At 42.9% G+C, this 14,594-nt stretch overlaps 1 protein-coding gene across 1 annotated transcript in view; it reads left to right on the plus strand.

The window, feature by feature from the left end:
- CEP112 (centrosomal protein 112) overlaps positions 1-14,594 on the plus strand; it is a 156,082-nt gene that overhangs the window by 125,368 nt on the left and 16,120 nt on the right. The gene's annotated exons all lie outside the window — the stretch shown is intronic.

The following is a 14,594-nucleotide window of genomic DNA, read 5'->3' on the forward strand; positions in this document are numbered from 1 at the left end:
TGGAGGGAATTTACACCACGTCTCCCCTTCCATCGCCTGGCTCCCTTTCATTTCTCTGTTTAATCTTTTCTCCCCGCTTCGTCTGGCTTCATCCTCAAACACATTCTGTGATAAATATTCTGGAATTGTTCACAGTGGGACCATCGGCTCCATCAGAGGCCTTCTGTGTTATTGGAGATCTAACGTCTGTGCATATATACGGAGCCGCCTTCTGTGCTCCTCGGCCATGTCTTCCTATCATCCAGCACCCCTCATCCTTTCTGTGTACATGGGGTTCCACACACAGGCGGGCCTCCGGCCAGACCTTAGGACTCCCTATGGCCAACTGTGAAATTCTGACCAAGGATGATTATGAGGACCAATCATTATCAAATGGAAGCTGCAGGCCAGCAGACTGACCCTGGAAACTATGAGGATGGTTCAGGCTGAAAGGTGAGCCTGGAACTGGACAGGATTTCTTCCTCACCATTACTCACAGTAGAAGGGCAGCTCAGGTGTTCAAGCTGAAGGAAACCCATGCAAGCACAGGGAGTACATGCAAACTCCATGCAGGGAGCGTCCAGGCTGGGAACCAAACCAAGGCCCCTAGTGCTGCAAGTAGAAGTGCTAATCACTTATCCACTGTCAGCAAATAGACTCCATTCATAACACATCTCTATTCATAATACTTCTCCATTCATAATACTCCATTCATAATACTCCATTCATAATACTAACTCATATTTATTACTTCTTTATAATACTTCTCCATTCCTAATATTAACCCATTTATAATACTTCTCGATTCATAATTCTTATCTATTCCTCATACTACTCCCATCATTATGCTTCTCCTTTTATAATACTTCTCCATTTATAATACTTCATTTATAATACTTCCCCATTTATAATACTTCATTTATAATACTTCTCCATTTATAATACTTCTCCATTTATAATACTTCCCCATTTATAATACTTCCCCATTTATAATACTTCTCCATTTATAATACTTAACCATTTATAATACTTCTCCATTTATAATACTTCTCCATTTATAATACTTCATTTATAATACTTCCCCATTTATAATACTTAACCATTTATAATACTTCTCCATTTATAATACTTCTCCATTTATAATACTTAACCATTTATAATACTTCTCCATTTATAATACTTCTCCATTTATAATACTTCATTTATAATACTTCTCCATTTATAATACTTCTCCATTTATAATACTTCTCCATTTATAATACTTCATTTATAATACTTCCCCATTTATAATACTTCTCCATTTATAATACTTCCCCATTTATAATACTTCTCCATTTATAATACTTCCCCATTTATAATACTTCTCCATTTATAATACTTCCCCATTTATAATACTTCATTTATAATACTTCCCCATTTATAATACTTAACCATTTATAATACTTCTCCATTTATAATACTTCTCCATTTATAATACTTCTCCATTTATAATACTTCTCCATTTATTATACTTCTCCATTTATTATACTTCTCCATTTATTATACTTCCCCATTTATAATACTTCCCCATTTATAATACTTCCCCATTTATAATACTTCTCCATTTATTATACTTCTCCATTTATAATACTTCCCCATTTATAATACTTCCCCATTTATAATACTCCATTTATAATACTTCTCCATTTATAATACTTCTCCATTTATAATACTTCTCCATTTATAATACTTCATTTATAATACTTCCCCATTTATAATACTTCCCCATTTATAATACTTCCCTATTTATAATACTTCTCCATTTATAATACTTCTCCATTTATAATACTTCTCCATTTATAATACTTCCCCATTTATAATACTTCCCCATTTATAATACTTCTCCATTTATAATACTTCCCCATTTATAATACTTCTCCATTTATAATACTTCTCCATTTATAATACTTCTCCATTTATAATACTTCCCCATTTATAATACTTCTCCATTTATAATACTTCCCCATTTATTATACTTCTCCATTTATAATACTTCATTTATAATACTTCCCCATTTTAATACTTCTCCATTTATAATACTTCCCCATTTATAATACTTCTCCATTTATAATACTTCTCCATTTATAATACTTCCCCATTTATAATACTTCTCCATTTATAATACTTCATTTATAATACTTCTCCATTTATAATACTTCTCCATTTATAATACTTCCCCATTTATAATACTTCTCCATTTATAATACTTCTCCATTTATAATACTTCCCCATTTATAATACTTCCCCATTTATAATACTTCCCCATTTATAATACTTCCCCATTTATAATACTTCATTTATAATACTTCATTTATAATACTTCCCCATTTATAATACTTCCCCATTTATAATACTTCCCCATTTATAATACTTCTCCATTTATAATACTTCCCCATTTATAATACTTCCCCATTTATAATACTTCTCCATTTATAATACTTCTCCATTTATAATACTTCCCCATTTATAATACTTCCCCATTTATAATACTTCCCCATTTATAATACTTCTCCATTTATAATACTTCTCCATTTATAATACTTCTCCATTTATAATACTTCCCCATTTATAATACTTCATTTATAATACTTCCCCATTTATAATACTTCCCCATTTATAATACTTCCCCATTTATAATACTTCCCCATTTATAATACTTCCCCATTTATAATACTTCATTTATAATACTTCCCCATTTATAATACTTCCCCATTTATAATACTTCCCCATTTATAATACTTCCCCATTTATAATACTTCATTTATAATACTTCCCCATTTATAATACTTCATTTATAATACTTCCCCATTTATAATACTTCCCCATTTATAATACTTCCCCATTTATAATACTTCCCCATTTATAATACTTCTCCATTTATAATACTTCTCCATTTATAATACTTCCCCATTTATAATACTTCCCCATTTATAATACTTCATTTATAATACTTCCCCATTTATAATACTTCCCCATTTATAATACTTCCCCATTTATAATACTTCTCCATTTATAATACTTCTCCATTTATAATACTTCATTTATAATACTTCTCCATTTATAATACTTCCCCATTTATAATACTTCCCCATTTATAATACTTCCCCATTTATGATACTTCTCCTTTTATAATACTTCATTTATAATACTTCCCCATTTATGATACTTCTCCTTTTATAATACTTCATTTATAATACTTCCCCATTTATAATACTTCTCCACTCCTATTCCTGCGCTCCTGCTCATGTCTATAGGTAGTGTAATGCAGTGTGGATATGTGGAAGAATTGCACAGTGTTCGGGTCCCCATAGTGGAGTCAGCCATGGCTTAGGATAGTGGCAGAACAAGCCTTCTCCAGCTCACAGTGCACAGCTGGGTCCCCCGGGGACCCGGACAATAGATATGTGTGTTACTGGAAGGGCAGGTGGGCAGATAGTTCATGCATGACCGATAAAGAACAAGCGTTGGCTTGTGGCTGGAACATCAAAGATGTGATCAGTAGAAGACACACACATTCCCCCTGAGACACGCGTGATCCGAGCAGTAGAAGACACACACACATTCCCCCTGAGACACGCGTGATCCGATCAGTAGAAGACACCCACATTCCCCCTGAGACACGCGTGATCCGATCAGTAGAAGACACACACATTCCCCCTGAGACACGCGTGATCTGATCAGTAGAAGACACACACATTCCCCCTGAGACATGCGTGATCTGAGCAGTAGAAGACACACACATTTCCCCTGAGACACGCGTGATCCGATCAGTAGCAGACACACACATTCCCCCTGAGACACGCGTGATCCGATCAGTAGAAGACACACACATTCCCCCTGAGACACGCGTGATCCAAGCAGTAGAAGACACACACACATTCCCCCTGAGACACGCGTGATCTGATCAGTAGAAGACACACACATTCCCCCTGAGACATGCGTGATCTGAGCAGTAGAAGACACACACATTTCCCCTGAGACACGTGTGATCCGATCAGTAGCAGACACACACATTCCCCCTGAGACACGCGTGATCCGATCAGTAGAAGACACACACATTCCCCCTGAGACACGCGTGATCCGATCAGTAGAAGACACACACATTCCCCCTGAGACACGCGTGATCCGATCAGTAGAAGACACACACATTCCCCCTGAGGCACGCGTGATCCGAGCAGTAGAAGACACACACATTCCCCCTGAGACACGCGTGATCTGATCAGTAGAAGACACACACATTCCCCCTGAGACATGCGTGATCCGATCAGTAGCAGACACACACATTCCCCCTGAGACACGCGTGATCCGATCAGTAGAAGACACACACATTCCCCCTGAGACACGCGTGATCCGAGCAGTAGAAGACACACACATTCCCCCTGAGACACGCGTGATCCGATCAGTAGCAGACACACACATTCCCCCTGAGACACGCGTGATCCGATCAGTAGCAGACACACACATTCCCCCTGAGACACGCGTGATCCGATCAGTAGAAGACACACACATTCCCCCTGAGACACGCGTGATCTGATCAGTAGCAGACACACACATTCCCCCTGAGACACGCGTGATCCGAGCAGTAGAAGACACACACATTTCCCCTGAGACACGCGTGATCCGATCAGTAGAAGACACACACATTCCCCCTGAGGCACGCGTGATCCGATCAGTAGAAGACACACACATTCCCCCTGAGACACGCGTGATCCGAGCAGTAGAAGACACACACATTCCCCCTGAGGCACGCGTGATCCGATCAGTAGAAGACACACACATTCCCCCTGAGACACGCGTGATCCGAGCAGTAGAAGACACACACATTTCCCCTGAGACACGCGTGATCCGATCAGTAGCAGACACACACATTCCCCCTGAGGCACGCGTGATCTGAGCAGTAGAAGACACACACATTCCCCCTGAGACACGCGTGATCCGAGCAGTAGAAGACACACACATTCCCCCTGAGACACGCGTGATCCGATCAGTAGAAGACACACACATTCCCCCTGAGACACGCGTGATCCGATCAGTAGCAGACACACACATTCCCCCTGAGACACGCGTGATCCGATCAGTAGCAGACACACACATTCCCCCTGAGACACGCGTGATCCGAGCAGTAGAAGACACACACATTCCCCCTGAGACACGCGTGATCCGATCAGTAGCAGACACACACATTCCCCCTGAGACACGCGTGATCCGAGCAGTAGAAGACACACACATTCCCCCTGAGACACGCGTGATCCGATCAGTAGCAGACACACACATTCCCCCTGAGACACGCGTGATCCGATCAGTAGAAGACACACACATTCCCCCTGAGACACGCGTGATCCGATCAGTAGCAGACACACACATTCCCCCTGAGACACGCGTGATCCGAGCAGTAGAAGACACACACATTCCCCCTGAGACACGCGTGATCTGATCAGTGTGCGCTGTGACATCTTCTGACTCCCACACAGATCTGGATTCAGTGACCAGTAACAAGCAATGTCATGCATCAAGGAAAAGCAATCAGGGAGCTGCTAATGCTGTCATGGTGCGCCTTGGGTAACACAGCTGAGGTCAGAGAGAACACGTCTTCATACATAGCATTGTCCCATCCGGTCAGACACCCAGCCCACAAGGAAGAGCAACACATTTACACCAATTAAAACTGTACTCCAGGCAAACAACTAAAGACAACCGACGTACGTCGACAGAAGCCACTTGCACTGCAGAAGATCTTTAATTCTCTGTAGCAGACGGACGTCCAGCCAGTGGCCTCGCTTTCTCTGCTTATAACTCGCAGGTTTTTAGCATAATACATTTTATTTGAATAGGTTTGTTTCTGGAGGAAATCACAGGTTCCATGCACTTGGTTCACCTAGCCCACATTTTATGGATTCCATGGCAGCCAGATTTAGAAGGCTTCTGGAAGAGGCACCTCTCTGTTTGCTGATGATTCTGCACTGTGCAGTGTCTTTCTTAGGCCCACATCACACAAATGATCCTGTTGCCGGCAACAGCATGCACACAACCTTGACCCCCAACCCTACTGAACACCTTTGGTCTGAATTGTAAGCCAGGTCTCCTCGTCCAACGTCAATACAACATCAGATTCTCAGACGCTGTCAAAAATCTTGTGGAAAGCCTTCCCAAAAGAGTGGAGTTATAGCCACAAAGTAGAGGGGAAATTCAAAGCCAACTACAAGCAAAACTTGGAATGACCAGTTTCAGGTGGAGGACCTCACGTGCTCTTCACAAAGCCCTGACCCTAACTCTACTGAACACCTTTGGGATGGATTTTAATGCCAATTGCAAGTCAGTGCTTCTATGTATAAAGCCAGCCCCATAGAGACATGGATTGGCTCAGAGCTTTGACCTCAACACTACTGAACACCTTTGGTCTGAATTGTAAGCCAGTTCTCCTCATCCAACATGAGATTCTCAGACACCGTCCAAAATCTTGTGGAAAGCCTTCCCAAAAAAGTGAAGGATGTTATAGCCACATAGTGGAGGGGGAATTCAAAACCAACTCCAAAAAACGTGGAATGACCAGTTTCGGGTGGAGGACCTCACTTGCCCTTCACAGAGCCCTGACCCCCCCTAACTCTACTGAACATCTTTGGGATGGATTTCAATGCCAATTGCAAGTCAGGGCTTCTATGTACAAAGCCAGCCCCATAGAGACATGGCTTGGCTCAGAGCTTTGACCTCAACACTACTGAACACCTTTCGGATGAATTGAAATGTTGATTGTGGGCCAGGTCTTCTCATCCAACTTCGGTACCTGACCTCACAAATGGACACAAATTCCTACAGATGCCCTCCAAAATCTTGTGAAATGCTTTCCCAGAAGAATGTAAAATGTTATAGCTACAAAGGGGAGGGGGAATTCAAAACCATCTCCGTAAAGACATGGTTTTACCAGCTCAAGATAGAGAAATGCAAGTGTCCTGCACAGAGCCCTGCCCTAAGCCCCCCCACCCCCCTGAACACCTTTGGGATAAATGGGAATGCCATTTGCAAACCAGGTCATGTGATTACAAAGCCAGCTCCATAAAGACATGGTTTGACCAGTTTGGTGTGGAGGCATTTGAGTGTCTTGCACAGAGCCCTGACCTCAACCCTACTCAACACCTTTGGGATGGATTTTAATGCCAACTGCAAGTCAGGTCTTCTGTGTACAAAGCAAGCTCCATAAAGACATGGTTTGGCTCATGGCTCTGACCTCAACCCTACTTAACATCTTTGGAATTAATCGGAATGTTGATTGTGAGCCAGGTCTTGTCATCCAACATCAGTACCTGACCTAACAAATGGATACAAATTCCTACAGACACCCTCCAAAATTTGGTGGAAAGCCATCCCAGAAGAGTGTAGAATGGTATAGCTACAATGCGGAGGCCAGCTCCATAAAGACGTGGTTTGACCAGTTTGGTGTGGAGGAACTTGAGTGTCTTGTACAGAGCCTTGACCTCAACCCAACTGAACACTTGGAGCCAGGTCTTCTAATCCAGTATCAGCATCTGACCACACAAATGGGGGCAAATTCCCACAGACACCCTCCAAAATCTTGTGGAAAGCCTTCCCAGAAGGGGAGAGGATGTTATGTTATAGCCATGAAGGAGAGCAACTCTATATTAATAGCCATGGGGGGAGGTGGACAACTGCGTGTTAGCGGCCATGTGTTTGTGTGAGTGTGATGTCCAACAATCTGATATACATGTAATGTCATGAAGATTACATTTGTAAATGAATACAAATACTGCTTTTCTATTTGTCTAACTATTGAATAAAATCCTTTGGTTTGAACGTCATTCTTTTCTGTTCGGCTGGCAGTGTCGGTGAATGTGATGCGTTAATCGGCAAAGCATTTGTTTTTATTTTGTCATCCTCATTAAATGTGGAGTGCCAGTAATTAAACCTCCTTTCCCCTCGATGTAGTTGTGTGAGGAGGATCTGGGTAAATAATTGATATTAGGAACAGATGGGTAAGTTGTTCATTCTTCATTTTATGAGATTTCCGCTGAGACGGTTTATTGTAAAGAAAATACCATTCAGCAGTTATCATGTCGTGTTTATGGAGGCGCGACTTGGATCCTTCCTTGTGGAATAGTTCTGGCCTTACTTTTCTACAATAATAGAGGAGTACCATTCCCATATAGAGCAGGAACCCTCTCCTGCACTGATGAGCCTAAATACCTTCCTCAGCCTCCTGTGCCCCCATCAGTCTTCATATTACCTCAATCACACCATGTGACTTGCATAATATATACACTTCATGTTGGGATAGAAAAGTGATTATATGGAAGGGAACAGAAGACATGACACTGTACTCAATGTCAGGATCAGCAAACAAGCTTGCTGAGGCCTTGGAAGGAAAGTCTGCCCAACGCAGCTTACAGTCGGTAGGTCAGAGTGTAGGGTCCAAACTGGAGAGTAAAGGGAGAGCCGCTTGTCCTTGGGTCACTCAGCATCAGAGATCCTTGTTGTGTGATTGGTGGATTGAGGCATCCGGCTGCAGGGTCATTTTATCAGATTTCATCGCCAGTATCTGCACACCTGAAAATACGACAGCAACAGACTTATAAACACTTACTCCGCAGCTGAGGAGCAAAGAGACAAAGGGGTGCAGCCCAATGTATGGGAGCCCCCAGCACCTTTCTGCGCATCCAGCAAAAGCCAGATTTGTGACAACCATTAGAACCTTGATTCCGATTGTCTGATGGTTTCTGGCTGATGGGTGATATGAAGAGAACAGAAAACCAACAAAACTTTCTATGTATGTTTTCCCATATGGCAATTCATTAAGTTTCAGATAAATCCCATCCAATGTACTGTTTGAAGATTGTTGGGCTAAGTCTCAGTTGCTATAATATTTGTGTAGGCATACAATCATTCATACCTGATGAAAGAACGCAATTTCCTCAGACGCTTATCACTTATCTTCAATCAACTAGTAAATGTGTCACCTATATCTTCACATTGCTGCAGCTGTCATTCTCCAACACATTCTTTTCTGCACTCCGTAAAGAGCTTTAGTGACCATTATAGAGTGATTTCCTTCTATATTTTTCACACAGAGGCCTAGTGACCATTATAGAGTGGTCTTCTTCTTCAAATCCTCACACATACTGTAGTGAGAGCCAAGGTGGCCATTATTGAGTGACCTTCTTCCCTGAGTCCTCACAGAGAACAAAGATCTCTAGTGGTCATTATGGAGTCTCCTTCTCCAAGTCCTCACACAGAACAATAGAGAGTGACCATCTTCTCCTAGTCTTTACGTACAGCAGAGAGGCCTGGTTGCTATTATAGAGCGACCTTCTCCAAGTCCTCACACGGAGCAGAGAGGTTCTGGTGACCATCATAGAGTGCCCTTCTCCAAGTACTCACATAGAGCAGAGAGTCTTGGTGACCATTATAGAATGAATGTCTTTTCTGAGTCCCCACATGGAGGAGAGAGCTGTTATGACCATTATAGGATGATGACCCTCTTCAAGCCTTTACATGGAGCAAAGAACCCAAGTGACTATTATACAGTGACCCTCTCTGAGTCTTCACATGCAGCAGAGAGCCCTGGTGACTATTATAGAGTGACTCTCTCTGAGTCTTCCCATGCAGCAGAGAGCCCTGGTGACTATTATAGAGTGACCCTCTCTGAGTCTTCACATGCAGCAGAGAGCCCTGGTGACTATTATACAGTGACCCTCTCTGAGTCTTCACATGCAGCAGAGAGCCCTGGTGACTATTATAGAGTGACCTTCTTCTCCTAATCCTGACATAGAGCAAATAGCCCTGGGAGGCATTATAGCATGACCTTCTTCTCAGAGTCTTAACACAGAGCAAATAACCCAGGTGACCATTATTGAGTGACCTTTCTCTCTGATTCCTCACACCCGAGTGCCCTGGTGATCATTATTGAGTGACCTTCTTCTCCAGGTCCTTATGCAAAGCAGAGAACCATAGCGACCATTATGCAGTGGCCTTTACTTGTGGTCCTTGCTTGGAGCAGAGAACCCTAGTGACTATTATACAGTGACCGTCTTCTCCAAGTCCTCATACAGAGCAGATGAAACATTCACATGTGTTAATGTTTCTATTTAACGATCATGTTAACTGGTTTACAACTTGAAAATGCTGCGGAATTTCAATAAGAGCCTCAAAATTTTCCTGTGCTTTAGACGCTTCCTGTCTGATTTTATCCTCTCACTCCCCAGTCTGTTCTACTTCTCTGCTGACCAGGGAAGACATCTCTAGGCCAAAGAATCAAAATTCATGCTTTTTAATGTAATATTTGTGCTGTTGAGATACTGCTGTGGCTAGTTCTAATTGCTCATCTACCTAACTCACTGGAAATGTGGAGTTACTTTACCAATTGACCAGCTTCTATGGCATCATGCCTCCCTAACACCATGATCCTGACTCTACAGTGTCAGTCTTGAGTGGGGCTACTCTACTGTACTATGCTGAGGGTCACAAATTCAGTCTCTGACCAACGGTCACTCTTCCAATTGTTATGTTTGGGTGTTTCCAATGAAATGTACTGTTAATAGGACGGTATACAAAGACAATTATGTACTTCCAAACTTGTGGAAAAAGTTTGAAAAACACCCATTTCTCTTTTACTTTGACTGTGCCCCGGTGCACATAGCCAGCTCCATAAAGATGTGGTTTGACCAGTTTTATGTGGAGTGTTAAGGCATGTTCTGATCCTAGTCTGAATCCACTTGAGTGATCCCATCAGGAAGCTGTCATCTGTTCCTGGCCAATCATAAGCAGCTAAGGCATTCCCTTCCCCTCAGCCACACGTGAACAAGGGTATGTATACGTGTAGGGAATGCCTTGGCTGTTTTTGATTGGCCAAGGACAATGACAGCTTCCTGACAGGGTCACTCTGGACAGTTTAGACTAAGATCCAAATACACTTGAGCTCACCCCTACTGTGGAGAAACTCAGGTGTCCTGCACAGAGCACTGACCTCAACCCTACTGGATGGCTTTTAGATAAATTGGAATGTCAACTGCAAACCAGGTTTTGTCATCCAGCATCATTACATGACCTCGCAAATAGGCGCACAGTCGCCCAAACACACTCCAGAAACTTGTGGGAAGCCTTCCCAGATAACTAGAAGCCATTATAGCTCCAAACAGGAAGAAATTCCATATTAATGATCATAATAGGGGGGAGGGGGGAATCCAGAGTCCGTGGTCTCCATGGTCAGGTGTTAAAAATATTATCAGTGTGCCAGTGCACTGCACTGCCTTGCCGCAGTGTAAGTAATAGTTATGAGCCAGGATTCTCATCCAGAAAGGCTGAGGGACTCTAAGGGGTTTGCCTAATTCAGAGGAAACCATTTTTTTCAGTTTCCTCATTGTTTAGTAAAATCTGTTTTGGGACATAGAGTACCCGGAGCTTTCGTAGTGATGTAGTGGTTGTAGGAACAACCAGCACCCTGATTGTACAGGCACGTGCTGGGCGTTAAGTAATGACCTGACTATGGTTCTGGGCTCCACCCGAAAGGCAGGAGGTCTTCATCCAGGAGTCAGCAGGACTCCACCTAGGAGAGAGCTGGAAGCCAGAGCAGCATGGGGCTGCAAGTCTTGAGCATAGAGTTTTGTGAGGAGACTGTCTGTATTACCTAGTACACACTATGAGAATATCAGCCAAATGACCATCCTGGGTTTGTAAAGTTAAGAAAATTCTTGTACGACAGAATACAACTTCGGAAGTGATGTCATGTATTGTATTGTAATGTATTCTTTCCTCTCCGAGCATGCGCGTTCTTGGTCACTCGGACAAATACTGTGCCAATTAAATTAAAACCAATTGTTCTAGTATCGTACGTGAAAATATTTTGGATGATTTCACATGAACTGTCATGATTGGCTCTCGAAAGCTGTGTACTAATGAGCAGATTAGTGGCCAATCGCTCCCAAAACAGTATTTTTTGTCCAATTTTCTCATGTTGTACTGGGGTTAAAAGGGCCCAAAAGGAGAAGTTCCGTTTGTTTGCATCCTCCCCCATTCCACTGCCACATTTGGCCCTTTTTTGGGAGGAGCAGGTACCTGGTTTTGATAGTTACTAGCTCCCACTTCTGGTCAGATCAACGCGGGTGATTTGATCGAAGATTCAGTCCCCCTTCCTTTCCCCCCGCAGACTTCTGGGATGCATCACGGGTCCCAGAGGACTGCGGGACCATTCACAAAGCGCAGCACGACTTGCACATGCGAAGTTGGAAACTGGCTATGAAGCTTCAAGGCTTCACTTCTGGTTTCCCTTACCTAAGGTGCTGGCTCCTGCACCCGAAGCTGATTGAAGTTTTGGCTGGGGTGAGGACATCGTTGTATCCCTAGACAGGTAAGTTTCCTTTTATTAAAAGTCGGTATTTGTAGCTCCAGACTTTACATTTTGGGTGGAGAGACTGGAGCTCATCTTTAAGGGCCTAAGGCCAGAACAGCAGTACTAAAGGTGCAAGTCCGGAGGCTGAATATCGTTTGGTTTTGAATGGAATAGCAATACTGAAAACCCCTGCAAGGGAAAATTACTGATTTTGATTTCTAGAACTTTGCTTGAACTTTGTTTTAGTAAAATTGGGTCAGAAAAGCCCTTAAAAAGAAGGAAAGCGAGCGGCTGTGTCCTTAAAAGCTCTATCAATTGAAGTGAGTAAACACCAGTTATGAAATATACAAAAACAGACGTGTCAGTTTATACTGAACAGCCATTTGTACTGGTTTAGATGGTGTAAAGAAAGCCCATTTCCCAGAATACGCTTTGAAGAACATTGTAAGAAAGCTTTGATGACCTAGAGAACAATGTGGAATGTTCTTGTAGTTAGAAATCTTCACAAAGAAGTAACAGGACCACACGAGGCCCAGACATCGGCAGTTTTCTATACTCTGGAGAAAGGCTGTCCAATGCGTTCACTGGGGCCATATTGTGACAAGGTCGTGGAACGATAGAAGCAGCTTGGGCGAGGATGGAGGATACACATTGCGGGGCCACACTGAGCAGACACAGTTGTCCTGTGTGGTTAAATCAGGGAGGACTGCCCTGTGAAGCTGTAGGATGTGCGGTCTCCCCAAGGGCTTTTCGGCCAAGGATGGTGTTTTGATGGCAATAAATATTTCATTTTCTCATCCCTGGCTCCTCTAAAGCAGCTTTGATCTTCCTTTGCTTTCTTCTTCTGCTTGAATGGTTTTACACAGCAAAACGCAGACCGGAGAGGACTAGGCCACAGTATTCCCCGTCTTTGTACGGCGGTCTGTAGAGCGCCTCTGGCACTGAGCTCTGTGCTGCCTTTCCATAATTTACTCCACTTCTGCTGCTGCCTGCTCTGTCTGCACTCCAATAAATGCATTTCATTCGAAAATGGACCCAAGTGTTTCAGATGATGCCAGGAATAACCATTTCACGCAGAATTAAAGGGGAACATCTAGCACATTTCAAGGAGCACTTATTCTGTTTAAAGCTTACGTTTGGTTTGCTCTTTGATTTATAAAATCCATTTTCATAAAATCCTTGTTTTTCCTTTTTTTTTCATCCCAGTGTCTGATCTCCTGCAGCCTTTTTTCAGCCATTTCCTGTCTACATGCACTTCAGTGATGCCTGCATGGCATTTCTTAGGGTGGGATTCTTCATGGTGACTGATCAGTGGACCATGGTTGTTAAAATGGCTACTTGTAGTCTCCATCAGAAGACCATGTGACAGGGTGATAATGCAGGAGCACAATTATTTATTTATTTCAGGTTCTTATATAGTGCCATCAATTTAGCGCTTTACATGTATATTGTACATTCACATCAGTCCCCGCCCCCAAGGAGCGTACAATCTAAGGACCTTAACTCACATGCATGCTTATATAGCGCCATCAGTTTAGCGCTTTACATATATATTGTACATTCCCATCAGTCCCCGCCCCCGAGGAGCGTACAATCTAAGGTCCCTAACTCACATTCATACATACACATACTAGGGCCAGTTTAGATGGGAGCCAATTCATCTCCCAGCATGTCTTTGGAGTGTGGGAGGAAACCGGAGAACCCGGAGGAAACCCACGCAGGCACATACAGATTTGGTTGAGATTCGAACCAACCACCCTAGTGCTGCCGGGTGTGAGTGCTAACCACTTAGCCACTGTGCTTCCCAATTAAAAATGAGGACAGAGCGTTGTCACCCTACATCAGACACAAGTTAATGCGGCACTGTAATCATTAATACATCAGTAAATGTTTTTTTTTACATGCAAGCAGTATTTGTACCTAAATTTGACCTGGTTTCAGCCTCAGTTTCTGTTTTTTTTGGAAACCGAAAGTCTTCCAGCACTTTTTCAGCCCCCTAAGAATTCTACAACCATGACTTTTCACATCAAGATGAGGAGAGATGATCCGACCCCAGTCTGGGTGGTTGGCAAGTAAAAGCAGCCTCGGCTTGATCCATTCAAGCCACGCCCAACACGTTTCACCCCACCCTAGGGCTGGACGAAATGCGTTGGAGCATGACTTGGATGCATCAAGCTGAAGTTGCTTTTACTTGCTAACCACTTGGACCAAGCGAGGTGTGTGGCAGACGTGTCATCTCTCC

The sequence above is a fragment of the Staurois parvus genome, unplaced genomic scaffold (genome assembly GCF_062004578.1).
Source record: "Staurois parvus isolate SC_StPar_1 unplaced genomic scaffold, SC_StPar_1.0 ptg001759l, whole genome shotgun sequence".
In the NCBI taxonomy this organism is placed as follows: domain Eukaryota; kingdom Metazoa; phylum Chordata; class Amphibia; order Anura; family Ranidae; genus Staurois; species Staurois parvus.